This window comes from Pongo pygmaeus, chromosome 10 (assembly GCF_028885625.2).
Source record: "Pongo pygmaeus isolate AG05252 chromosome 10, NHGRI_mPonPyg2-v2.0_pri, whole genome shotgun sequence".
Lineage (NCBI taxonomy): Eukaryota > Metazoa > Chordata > Mammalia > Primates > Hominidae > Pongo > Pongo pygmaeus.
The window spans coordinates 94,268,992-94,280,098 of NC_072383.2; the positions used below are offsets into that span (position 1 = coordinate 94,268,992).

The 11,107-nt window shown below is 38.7% G+C and overlaps 1 long non-coding RNA gene across 1 annotated transcript in view; it reads right to left on the reverse strand.

Moving 5' to 3' along the window:
- LOC129009285 (uncharacterized) overlaps positions 1-11,107 on the reverse strand; it is a 62,048-nt gene that overhangs the window by 29,315 nt on the left and 21,626 nt on the right. The window contains exon 2 of the long non-coding RNA XR_008492744.1: positions 6,277-6,344. This is a non-coding gene — a long non-coding RNA (uncharacterized LOC129009285). The remainder of the gene's footprint in view (positions 1-6,276; positions 6,345-11,107) is intronic.

The window sequence follows — 11,107 nt, forward strand, 5'->3', positions numbered from 1 at the left end:
TGAATAATAAGTAAAATATTTTATACCAGCATATTTTATCTTCTGTACTATCCATAATAATCTAGCCTGCTTTCTATAATCAGGTCATCAGGCAGAAAGCTGAACCAGTTTTCATTCATCTTCTTAATCTATCACACTTCTACTTGTTCTACTCTACTTTGAAATCAAGGTATAAGTATTAGCATGCTTGCAAAACTTCATTTTACAGTGTATGGTTTTAAAATAATTATATTGCACCATCTCACGTCCTCAACATATGTGGGAAACTGCTGAAAGCTTTACCTGCAAAAAGACTTCATTGTTACTTAAACTGAAATGCTAGCCTGCCCTTTATTTTGACTATTTATATAAACTATTTGTATAACTGAAAGCATGGTCACAAATCGAAGGATATTCTTTATTTTAATCTTCATTCTTTCCAGTTATTAATTTAAACTATAAGAAAATAATACCATCTTGGCCAGGCGCAGTGGCGCACGCCTGTAAACCCAGCACTTTGGGAGGCCAAGATGGGTGGATCACTTGAGGTCAGGAGTTCAAGACCAACCCGGCCAACATGGTGAAACCCTGTCTCTACTAAAAACACAAAAATTAGCCAGGCATGGTGGTGGGTGCCTGTTATCCAGCTACTAGAGAGGCTGAGGCACGAGAATCACTGGAACCCAGGAGGCAGGGGTTGCAGTGAGCCGAGATCACACCACTGCACTCCAGCCTGGGTGACAGAGTAAGACTCTGTCAAAAAGAGAAAGAGAGAAAGAGAGGAAGGAAGGAAGGAAGGAAGGAAGGAAGGAAATAATACTATCTTAAAGTTGTAAAGATCCCTAAGATTATCTCTCAATCCCTGAATTTGACTAATGGAAAACTAAGGCCTGGATAGGTCAAGGGACTTATGCAAATATCAATGGAACCAAGTTTAATATTTTAAAATTTTTGTCTTCTGTATTGCAGCAGCCATACCTAATATATCCTAATAATTGCTAGAAATAAATAATGGAAGTAATTTTGCATGGAATAAACCTGACTTTTTCTATCTTAATTGGTTCTCACATCTAAGGACAAATATCAGCTATTTGGAACATGGTGAATAACGTTATGAATAATATTAAGTGCCTCATTTCTTAAGATAATAATGGATCACATTATTCTATAATGCATGGAAAAATGTTCTCTAGTGCCTTGAAAGCTAAAGTACTACTCAGGATTCTTCATTTTGGGCATTGGATAGAATTGGATGCAGAATCATATCTGGCTTTGGGAAATCTCATGTTACCTTGCATGCAATTAATATATCCCTCAAATACTTGCCTATATTGTCTTGTTCACTGTAACTACAGCATATACTGGTACAACAAGATGAAAGAAAATAATAATTCTTAACAGAAGATACTCTTTCTGTATGAGAATAACAGAATTGCTATTTTTCTGCAAGTCAGTTGATGTCACTCTATAAAACATGCATTAATTATGATAAACACTAAAATAAACTTCTTAACCTTATACTTCAGCAATTTTCTAGCCATACACATTCAGTCATGCATGTAAAGCTGTCATTTCCAATCTAGACTATTTCTGATTAGTCTTAGCTCTTCTGCAGCAATGCCAATCAAAGTAATTATGTTATCACTGTTCTGGCAATTAAATGCTCTATTTGTTTACTACTGAAAGCACAATTGATCTGGTACATAGTTAAGTTACAAATAGTTCTGTGTCTGATATTAATGAATGCCCATAATGCATTTTTCCCAAGTTATTTCTTCAAAGTTAAAATGGCACAACTTACAATAGAAATTCTTCCCCTTGAAATCAATGGTTCTCAACTATGGATGACTTCGCCTCCCAGGGGACATTTGGCAATGTCCAGAGACATTTTTGATTTTCAGGATGGGGTGGGGGTGGGAGAGGGTGGAGATGCTATTGGCGTCTAATGAGTAGACTCCAAGTATGCTGCTAAACACCCTACAGTGTACAGGACACACCCTACCACCACTCCAACAAGAAGAATTATTCAGTCCAAAACGTCAATAGTTAAAAAGTTCTGGAGGAAGATGGTGGTGATGGTTGCACAATAATGTCACTACTTAATGTTACTGATCTATATACTTAAAATGATTAAAATGGTAAGTTTTATATTATGTATATTTTTACCACAATAAAAAAATCAATACTGCTGAGATTGTGAGCTTTAAACCATTTTGACAGTCCTTGTGTAATGAAAGTATTTCAGTACTGCTAGGGAAACCAAAAGGTACTCTGTATCTGGTAAAATGCCATTCATAAAGCAAACAACTTCACTTTTTTCTTGTAAATCACATTTTGTTTTCCTTGACTGGCTTCCAAATTTCTTTCAGGCACTAGTCAATGATCCTAAACAATAGTTTCCTTCCCTGAATGCATACATAAATGAAAACAAAAACTATAATTAGGGTCTTTTTTTTTTGGCTGAAGCTAGTTTGACTTAGGTTTCTGTTATATACAACCAAAACTCTTGACAAGTAGAAGCAGCAGCAAAGAAATGTGGACAAACAAATTTTGTTTCACAGAAAATAAGAAAACTTAAAACTCACATGGGTTGCAACGGAAAGGAAAGAAGAACAAAACAGTAAGAAGCAATGTGCTCCTAATAACACTGAAGAGGGCAGGAAAGACATTGTATTAGTCAGGGTTCTCTAGAAGGACACAACTAATAGGATAGATGTATATTTAAAGGGGAGTTTATTAAGGAGTATGAACTCACACAATCACAAGTTGAGGTCCCACAATAGGCCATCTGCAAGCTGAGGAGCAAGGAAGCCAGTCTGAGTCCCAAAGCTGAAGACAATGTTTGAGGACAGGAAGCATCCAGCATGGGGGAAAGATGCAGGCTGGAGGACTAAGCTAGTTCTAGTCTTCCCATGTTTTTCTGGCTGCACTGGCAGCTGATAGATGGAGCCCACCCAGATGGAGGGTGGGTCTGCCTTTCCCAGTCCAATAACTCAAAAGTTAATCTCCTTTGGCAACACCCTCACAGACACACCCAGGAGCAATACTTTGCATCCTTCAATCCAATCAGTTGACACTCAATATTAACCATCACAGATGTATTTACTTTTTCTGGTTTTAGTCGCAAAGAAAGGTGCAAGTGCACACTCAATAATGCTCCATGAATATCACTGAAGTAGTTTAATTTCCTGTTTTTATCAGTAGCTTTTCTTCCTCAGTTTAGTCAATGGTAATTAAAATACTTCTACTGGACCACACATATGATTAATAACTCTTACTGAAGCTGAATTAGAGCATGTCATCCAACCATTACCCTTCAAAAGTTTGGATATTAACACAAATGAAAATGAAGCTCTAAAATTGGAATGCAATGATTAAAATCAACGGTTCCTTCTCACTTATAGCCACATCATTAAAATAAGTATTTTGCACAACTTTTACTAAAATTACCTTTTCTTAGTTCTGTAACAACAAATTGAAAAAAAAAGGAGGTTGTCAATCTGTCAAAACAAGAGTTTTTAGTCATCTGTGTAGAAAAATCCTTGTCACAACACTGTAAGAATTTTAATACACAAAAGAGATAGGGAGAAAAATATATAGTAAAATATTTTAATGACATCAGGTATAGAAAAATTTAAAGAAAACAAAAAGTAGAAACCATAAAAGAAAATTAAGGCATCAGAAACATTAAAATTAAAACTTTCTTAGGAACACTTTTACACTGTTGGTGGGACTGTAAACTAGTTCAACCCTTGTGGAAGTCAGTGTGGCGATTCCTCAGGGATCTAGAACTAGAAATTCCATTCGACCCAGCCATCCCATTACTGCGTATATACCCAAAGGACTATAAATCATGCTGCTATAAAGACACATGCACACGTATGTTTATTGTGGCATTATTCACAATAGCAAAGACTTGGAACCAACTCAAATGTCCAACAATGATAGACTGGATTAAGAAAATGTGGCACATATACACCATGGAATACTATGCAGCCATAAAAAATGATGAGTTCACGTCCTTTGTAGGGACATGGATGAAATTGGAAATCATCATTCTCAGTAAACTATCGCAAGAACAAAAAACCAAACACCACATATTCTCACTCATAGGTGGGAATTGAACAATGAGAACACATGGACACAGGAAGGGGAACATCACACTCTGGGGACTGTTGTTGGGTGGGGGGAGGGGGGAGGGATAGCATTGGGAGATATACCTAATGCTAGATGATGAGTTGGTGGGTGCAGCGCACCAGCATGGCACATGTATACATATGTAACTTACCTGCACATTGCGCACATGTACCATAAAACCTAAAGTATAATAATAATAATAATAATAATAATAATAAAAGAAAAAAAAAAAAACTTTCTGTATGGCAGAGACCCTACTGCCTTAGTCTGGGACAGTGTTTCTCAGAAGCACACAGGTAGCACCTGGGGAGCTTTGAAAAGTACTGATCCTAGGTTATACCTCCCCAAATTCTGATTTTAATTGCTTGAAGGTACAGCCAAGATACCTAGAGTTTTAAAAGCTCCCCAAGTGAGTCTAATGTACAGCCAATTTTGAGAACCATTAGTCTAGGAAAAGAAAGTTATAATAATCTACAAGGTATTTTTATCCAGAATTATAAAGTCTTATAGGTCAACGAGAAAAATTCAAAGAACCCAATATAAAAATGAGCAAGATTTGAATAGGCAATCAACTGAAGAGAAAACTCAGACCGATAAGCAAACACAACAATACTCAATTTTCTAGTAGTCAGGAAAATAAAACAATCCAAATTAAAACAAGATACCAATTCACACTAAGCAGATTGGCAAAATTAAAACATTTGTAGGTACCAAGGACTGGTAAGGGTATCAAGCAACAAGAACTCTCAAAGGTGCTGGTGGGAGTATAAACTGGTACAACCCTATGACAGTTAATTTTTTTTTTTTGAGATGGAGTCTCGCTGTGTCACCCAGGCTGGAGTGCAGTGGCATGATATCAGCTCACTGCAACCCCCGCCTCCCAGGTTCAAGTGATTCTCCTGCCTCAGCCTACCGAGAAGCTGGGATTATAGGTGCCCACCACTACACCTGGCTAATTTTTGGAATTTTGGCAGAGATGAGTTTTTGCCATGTCAGCAAGGCTGGTCTCAAACTCCTGACCTCAAGAGATCCACTCACCTCAGCCTCCCAAAATGCTGGGATTACAGGCATGAGCCATTGTGCCCGGCAATTATAGGTAATTTTATGTGTCGGCTTCGTTAGGCTGAGGTGCCCAGTTGTTTGGTCAAATATGAGTCTAAATGCTGTTGCAAATGTATTTTTTTAGATGTGATTAACATTTAAATCAATAGATATTGAGTAAAGTCGATTACCCTCCATAATGTGGGTGGGCCTCTTCCAATCAGTTGAAGGGCTTAGGAGAAAAGACTCAATAAAGAATAATTTTGCCTCAAGACTCCAACATCAAAGCTCTGCCCGAGTTTCCCATTTGCTGGACCGCCTTGCAGGTTTCAAACTCAAGACTACAACAGCAACTCTTACCTGAATCTCCAGCCTGCTGGGCCACCCCACCATGCCCACAATCATGTGGGCCAATTCCATAAAATAAATCTATATCTATATCCATATTTACATCTATCTACATATCCATACCCATGTCTATATATCTCTATCCTCTCGATTCTGTTTCTCTGGAGAACCCCGATTAATATAAACTAACTTTAAAGAACAATTCAGCAATATCTAGAAAAGTTGAAGATGGGTATAGTCAATTTCAACTCCAGGTATATAGCCTGTAGTCCTTCTCAAACGGACAGGTGGGAAATGGGATGTGGGTGTGGGACTTCCATATCTTTTTTAAAAGTTGGGGGTAAGGGGGCAAAGCAAATATGGCAAAATGTTACCGCGTTTTAAATCAGGGATGGAGTATGTTTTACATTGTCATACTATTTTTGGCATTTTTGTGCAGTTTGAAATACTCCATAATTTAAATGAAAGCAATTTAAAAGCAACTTGTGTTAAACATGGTGGTGATGGAAGTGGCCCCAACCAGTAAGCCAAACCCTAAATAAGGTCAAAGTGACAGAGAGCAGACCCAGCAGAGGGCAGGGATGGGATAGGAATGGATTTCAGGGGAAAGCAAGTAACACTCAAGAGAGCCCCAAGACTTCTTAAAGTCTCTTCATAAACAAAAATTTCCTTTGACTTCTAAGATGGTTAGCTCATCACTAACTGCCCAGGGAAAGAATAGAAATCTGGCAGATGACATGATACCCTGAGGACATCACCGATGACACTAACCTTCATGACTCGGTTAAGGCAATGGCTTCCAGGTTTCTCCACTGTCAAGTTACTGTCTTCCTCTTTTCCTGGGGAAAAAGATCATATTTAAAAATAATTTATTGAAAATAATTAAATAAATGAACTTGCTATACAATCAGAAGAACACTTGGATGATTATTGCCTTGCAGCGGGTTTTATCAGAAGTTGAAAGAAGATGGCACCCAGCAAGAAAAACTATACAAGGAATGGAGTGGGATGAAGGTAGAAAAAAAATAAGCAAACGATGTTGCCCATTTTCCTTCTGTTCATTGCTTTTCTACTCCCCCTTCCTTTCTTTGTCTTGAAAGTCTTTTTTTCTTCCTCTTGTTAACTGGCTCCTGCTAGGTCCAAGTAGGAAGGAACCATGTCTCTATTTGTTAATCATGGTATTCCCAGAGCTTATAGTAGTCAGTGATAAATGGATACTTACTGAAGAATGGGAAAGAAAGAGGAGAGAAGTGATAGAAAGAGAAAGAAGGAGGAACTTACTGGGAGAAAGGAAGGAACTTACTGATCATACCAGGTTATTAATATATTCCTTAACATTTATTTTATGTTCCATGACCTCAATAATATTAAGCTATATTGATTTAGGATAGTTTCTCTCTCTAAGTTTTTTTTTTCTAAAATTAGATTGTTTTCTTACTTGATGTTACCCTATATTTACATTTTTTTTTCTATTGAGCATTGCTCTGAATAAATAGAAGGTTTACTGTCAATTTCAACCTAAAGCAATTAATTTTGAATGGTGAATTTTCTAGCTTTCTAGGAAATGAATGGAAGATACCATTTCTGGTAAGCAAAACTTTTGGCTACCCTCAAAATATGTATTATTTTATATTAGATCATGATATGCTTCTTTGCCCCTATATTGGCCCCTTCTCTGCCCCTATATTGGCCCCTTCTCTGGTGATGAACCAGTAGGAAAATTATCAAAATAAAACTCATAAAAACCATGTTAATATATTTACTGAATCATAACACCTCCAGATTGAAAGAAACCTTCAGAATCTTTTTACCCATCAGACACTTGCATCACCTCTACTTCCCAATAAGTGTTTTCTCCTTAAAATGGCCAAGGGAATATATATATATTCCTCTATATGTATACCGTTCATATTTATCAAGGATATATTCCTCTCTAAGTAGGATCTGGCCTGACCAAAATACTTCAAAGGTAATCTGACTGGCACACAATCTAGTAGGATTACCAATCCCTTTTTTTACTTATTCATTAAAAATAGAATTATTGCATATGATGTATATGGCATTTGTTTAGGCACTGGATATCCAGCAGTGAATTAAAAAGCCAATTCTTTCATATATATCAAGGAAGAGAAATGGAGGAATATATATATATATATACACACACACACACACACATATATACATACATATGTATGTGTGTGTGTGTATATATATATAGAGAGAGAGAGAAATCCTATTCAATTCTTATGCAGCTCTAAATGCGAACAAGCTCTTTCTTAGGCTGAGCAAAAGTCAACAATTTCCATCCTTTGGCACAGGTTATAAGCCCAAATATTTTTCATATGAAAGGCTTTTTAATGTTTTAAGAGAGTTGAATGTTTTAAGATAGACAAGCTTTCCTATCCCTAACTCCCTTCTCTTTACCAAACCAAACAATTAGAGTTTCTTCAATCATTCTGCCCAGGACACACTTAAAGACCACTTGCCAGTGTGTCAATATTCCTCTCCAGGTAGGGCCTGGCCTGACCGGAATACTTCAAAGGTGATCTGACTGGTACCTAATCTAGCAGGACTACCAATCCCTTTGTTTTACTTATTCATTAAAAATATAATTATTGTTTATGATGTACACGGCATTTGCTTAGGCACTGGATATCCAGCAATGAATTAAAAAGCCAATTCCTGACCTCGTAGACCTTATATTTTAGTGAAGGCAAACAGATAATAATTAAAATAAATAATAAATTGGCCAGGTGCAGTGGCTCATGCCTGTAATCCCAGCACTTTGGAAGTCCAAGGTGGGTGGATCACCTGAGGTCAGGAATTTGAGAATGGCCTGGTCAACATGGTGAAACCCCATCTGTACTAAAAATACAAGAAATATTAGCTAGGTGTGGTGGTGCACGCCTGTAATTCCAGCTACTCCAGAGGCTGAGGCAGGAGAATTGCTTGAACCCTGGAGGCAGAGGTTGCAGTGAGGCGAGATGGTGCCACTGCACTCCAGCCTGGGTGAGAGAGAGATACTCCGTCTCAAAAAATAATAATTATTATAATAAATAAATATATTATAGGATATATGAATAGGAAATAAGCTTTACAGGAAAAAATGCAGCAAGGAGGCTCTAGTTTGGGGAAGGAGGATGCTGAATGACTTGTGATAGCCTCTCGAGATGCATTCTTTGTCCTTCTCTGCCTTGCTCTGTCCCAGGAGGTTAATCTATGGACTCTATCAGTGGAATCCCTTGCCCTCTGACTTCCAGCCCTTTAATTTGGGAATACCTTAAAAGCCTTAATTAAACATATCCTATGATCAAATGATCTTATTTTTAAGACTTTAGCCTAAGAACACAATCAACGAGGTACATACAAATAAAAATGGATAAGGACGTTCACAGCGCCATTACAATTACAAAAAAGGCACAGCCAGGTTGAATGTCCAACAATAGGTTAAATAAATTATGGTAGAACATGAGATGCAATATCATGCAGCTACTAAAAATCTCGTTGTAAAATAATATATATTGACACGTGAAAATGTTCGTGATATATTGCTAAGTGAGAAGAGGAAAAAGTGGCGATGATGAGTATCAGGTGATATAACTAGAACTCGCAGGCTTTTGTTTCTATTGCAACTACACATTTTGATGATATCAAGGATGCCTTTTAAAAGTCAGAAAATATTCTTTGCAAATTCCTAATGATTTCTTCTGCATTCTTTTTTTCTGGAATTTTTAAAAATTTTACTTTAAGTTCTGGGATACATGTGCAGTGCATTCTTGTTTACACAAGTAACTTTCTTAGCAAGATTTTCTTTTCAGAGAACAATGATAAATTCAGCTCTAATGGAATTCCCATAAAGTCCAAATTAGTCAAGTTTATATGAATGCAGATTTATTATAATCCAGAATGAAATGATTAAGAACAGAATATCCTCTTTTCCCCACAAATGGACCACAAATATATCAAATTATCTATGAAAACATCATGTTCTTTGATCTCGTACGAATTCCTATTATTTGTCATGGAGTAAGGCCTTACTCGGTATTTGTTCATGTATTATTTAATTAAAATGACTCATGAAACAAGTGTGTCACTATGCTGGCTTGCCTATTGTCCATATTCACATACTTGAGTGTATCCTTATTCTTGCCTGGAAAAGGCATATGCTGCCTTGGGCATCGTTCCAGTTAATCTCTTCAAACGGTTTATGAAAGAGCATTCGTGAATGTAATTAAGTAGCAAACAGACTTCGAACAGCAGTTGGGAAACAATCTTGAATTCTTCACTCTGAAACTACTTCAAACATTCTGTCCAAATAAAAAGAGGATCTTCACTACCTACTTCATCCCGTCTGCTCAGGGAAGGCTAAATATCTGTCCTATTCCTATTTGGATGGGTGAAGATACTTGGTTTAAAATCCACATTCTATACATTTCCTCTCCCCATCTCATCTCACTTTCATCTTCTTGCCCAGCAGGAGAGAGTTAACTCAGCCAGAAATGTGGGTAAATACTGGAAACTTACTCAGATGCAGAAGGGACTATGGCTCAAGATGTTATAATGTTCAGAAAGCAGGGAATGTGTTGGCTTGAGTTAATGCCAGCTTCCTTGTTTACTGTTGAAGTGTGCTTAAAAGATAAGTCTTTGGAGTGTAAGTGTGTGCAACCTGAAAAAGAGAGAGAGAGAGCAGAGAGGGAGGAGAGGGAGAGGAGAGGGAGGAGAGAGGGAAAGAGGGAGAGAGTGAGGAAACAGAGGGGGAGAGAGGGAGGAGAGGGAGGCGGAGGGTGGAGAGAGGGAGGAGAGAGAGAAAGAGGGAGAGAAGGGTGAGAGAGAGAGAGAGGGATGAGAGAGGGAGGGAGAGAGGGATGAGGGAGGGAGAGAGGGATGAGAGAGGGAGGGAGAGAGGGAGGAGAGAGGGAGGGAGAGAGGGAGGAGAGAGGGAGGGAGAGAGGGAGGAGAGAGGGAGGGAGAGAGGGAGGAGAGAGGGAGGGAGAGAGGGAGGAGAGAGGGAAAGAGGGATAGATGGAGGAGAAAGAGAGGGAGAGAGGGAGGAGAGAGGGAGAAAGGGAAAGAGGAAGAAACGGAGGAGAGAGAGGGAGAGAGGGAGGAGAGAGAGAAAGAGGGAGAGAGGGATGAGAGCCCGAGAGAGAAACAAGAGAGAGAGAGATGAGAGAGGGAGAGAGGGAAAGATGGAGAGAGGGAGGAAAGAGAGAGGGAGGAGAGGGAGAGAGGGTGGAGAGGGAGGGAGGAGAGAAGGTGGAGAGAGGGAGGAGAGAGAGAGGGATGAGAGAGGGAGAGAGGGAAGAGAGATGGAGAGAGGGAGGGAGGAGAGAGGGAGGGAGGAGAGAGGGAGGACAGAGGGAGAGAGGGAGAGGTTCAGTGGCTCAGGCTTGTAATCCCAGCACTTTGGGAGGTTGAGGCAAGAGGATTGCTTAAGCCAAGGAGTTCAAGACCAGCCTAGGCAATGTAATGAGACCCTGTCTTTATAAAACATTTTAAAATGTGTGTGATGGGTGTAGTTCCAGCTACTTGGGAGACTGAGATCACTTGGGCCCAGGAGCTTGAGGCTGCAGTGAGCTGTGATCACACCCCTGCTCTCTAG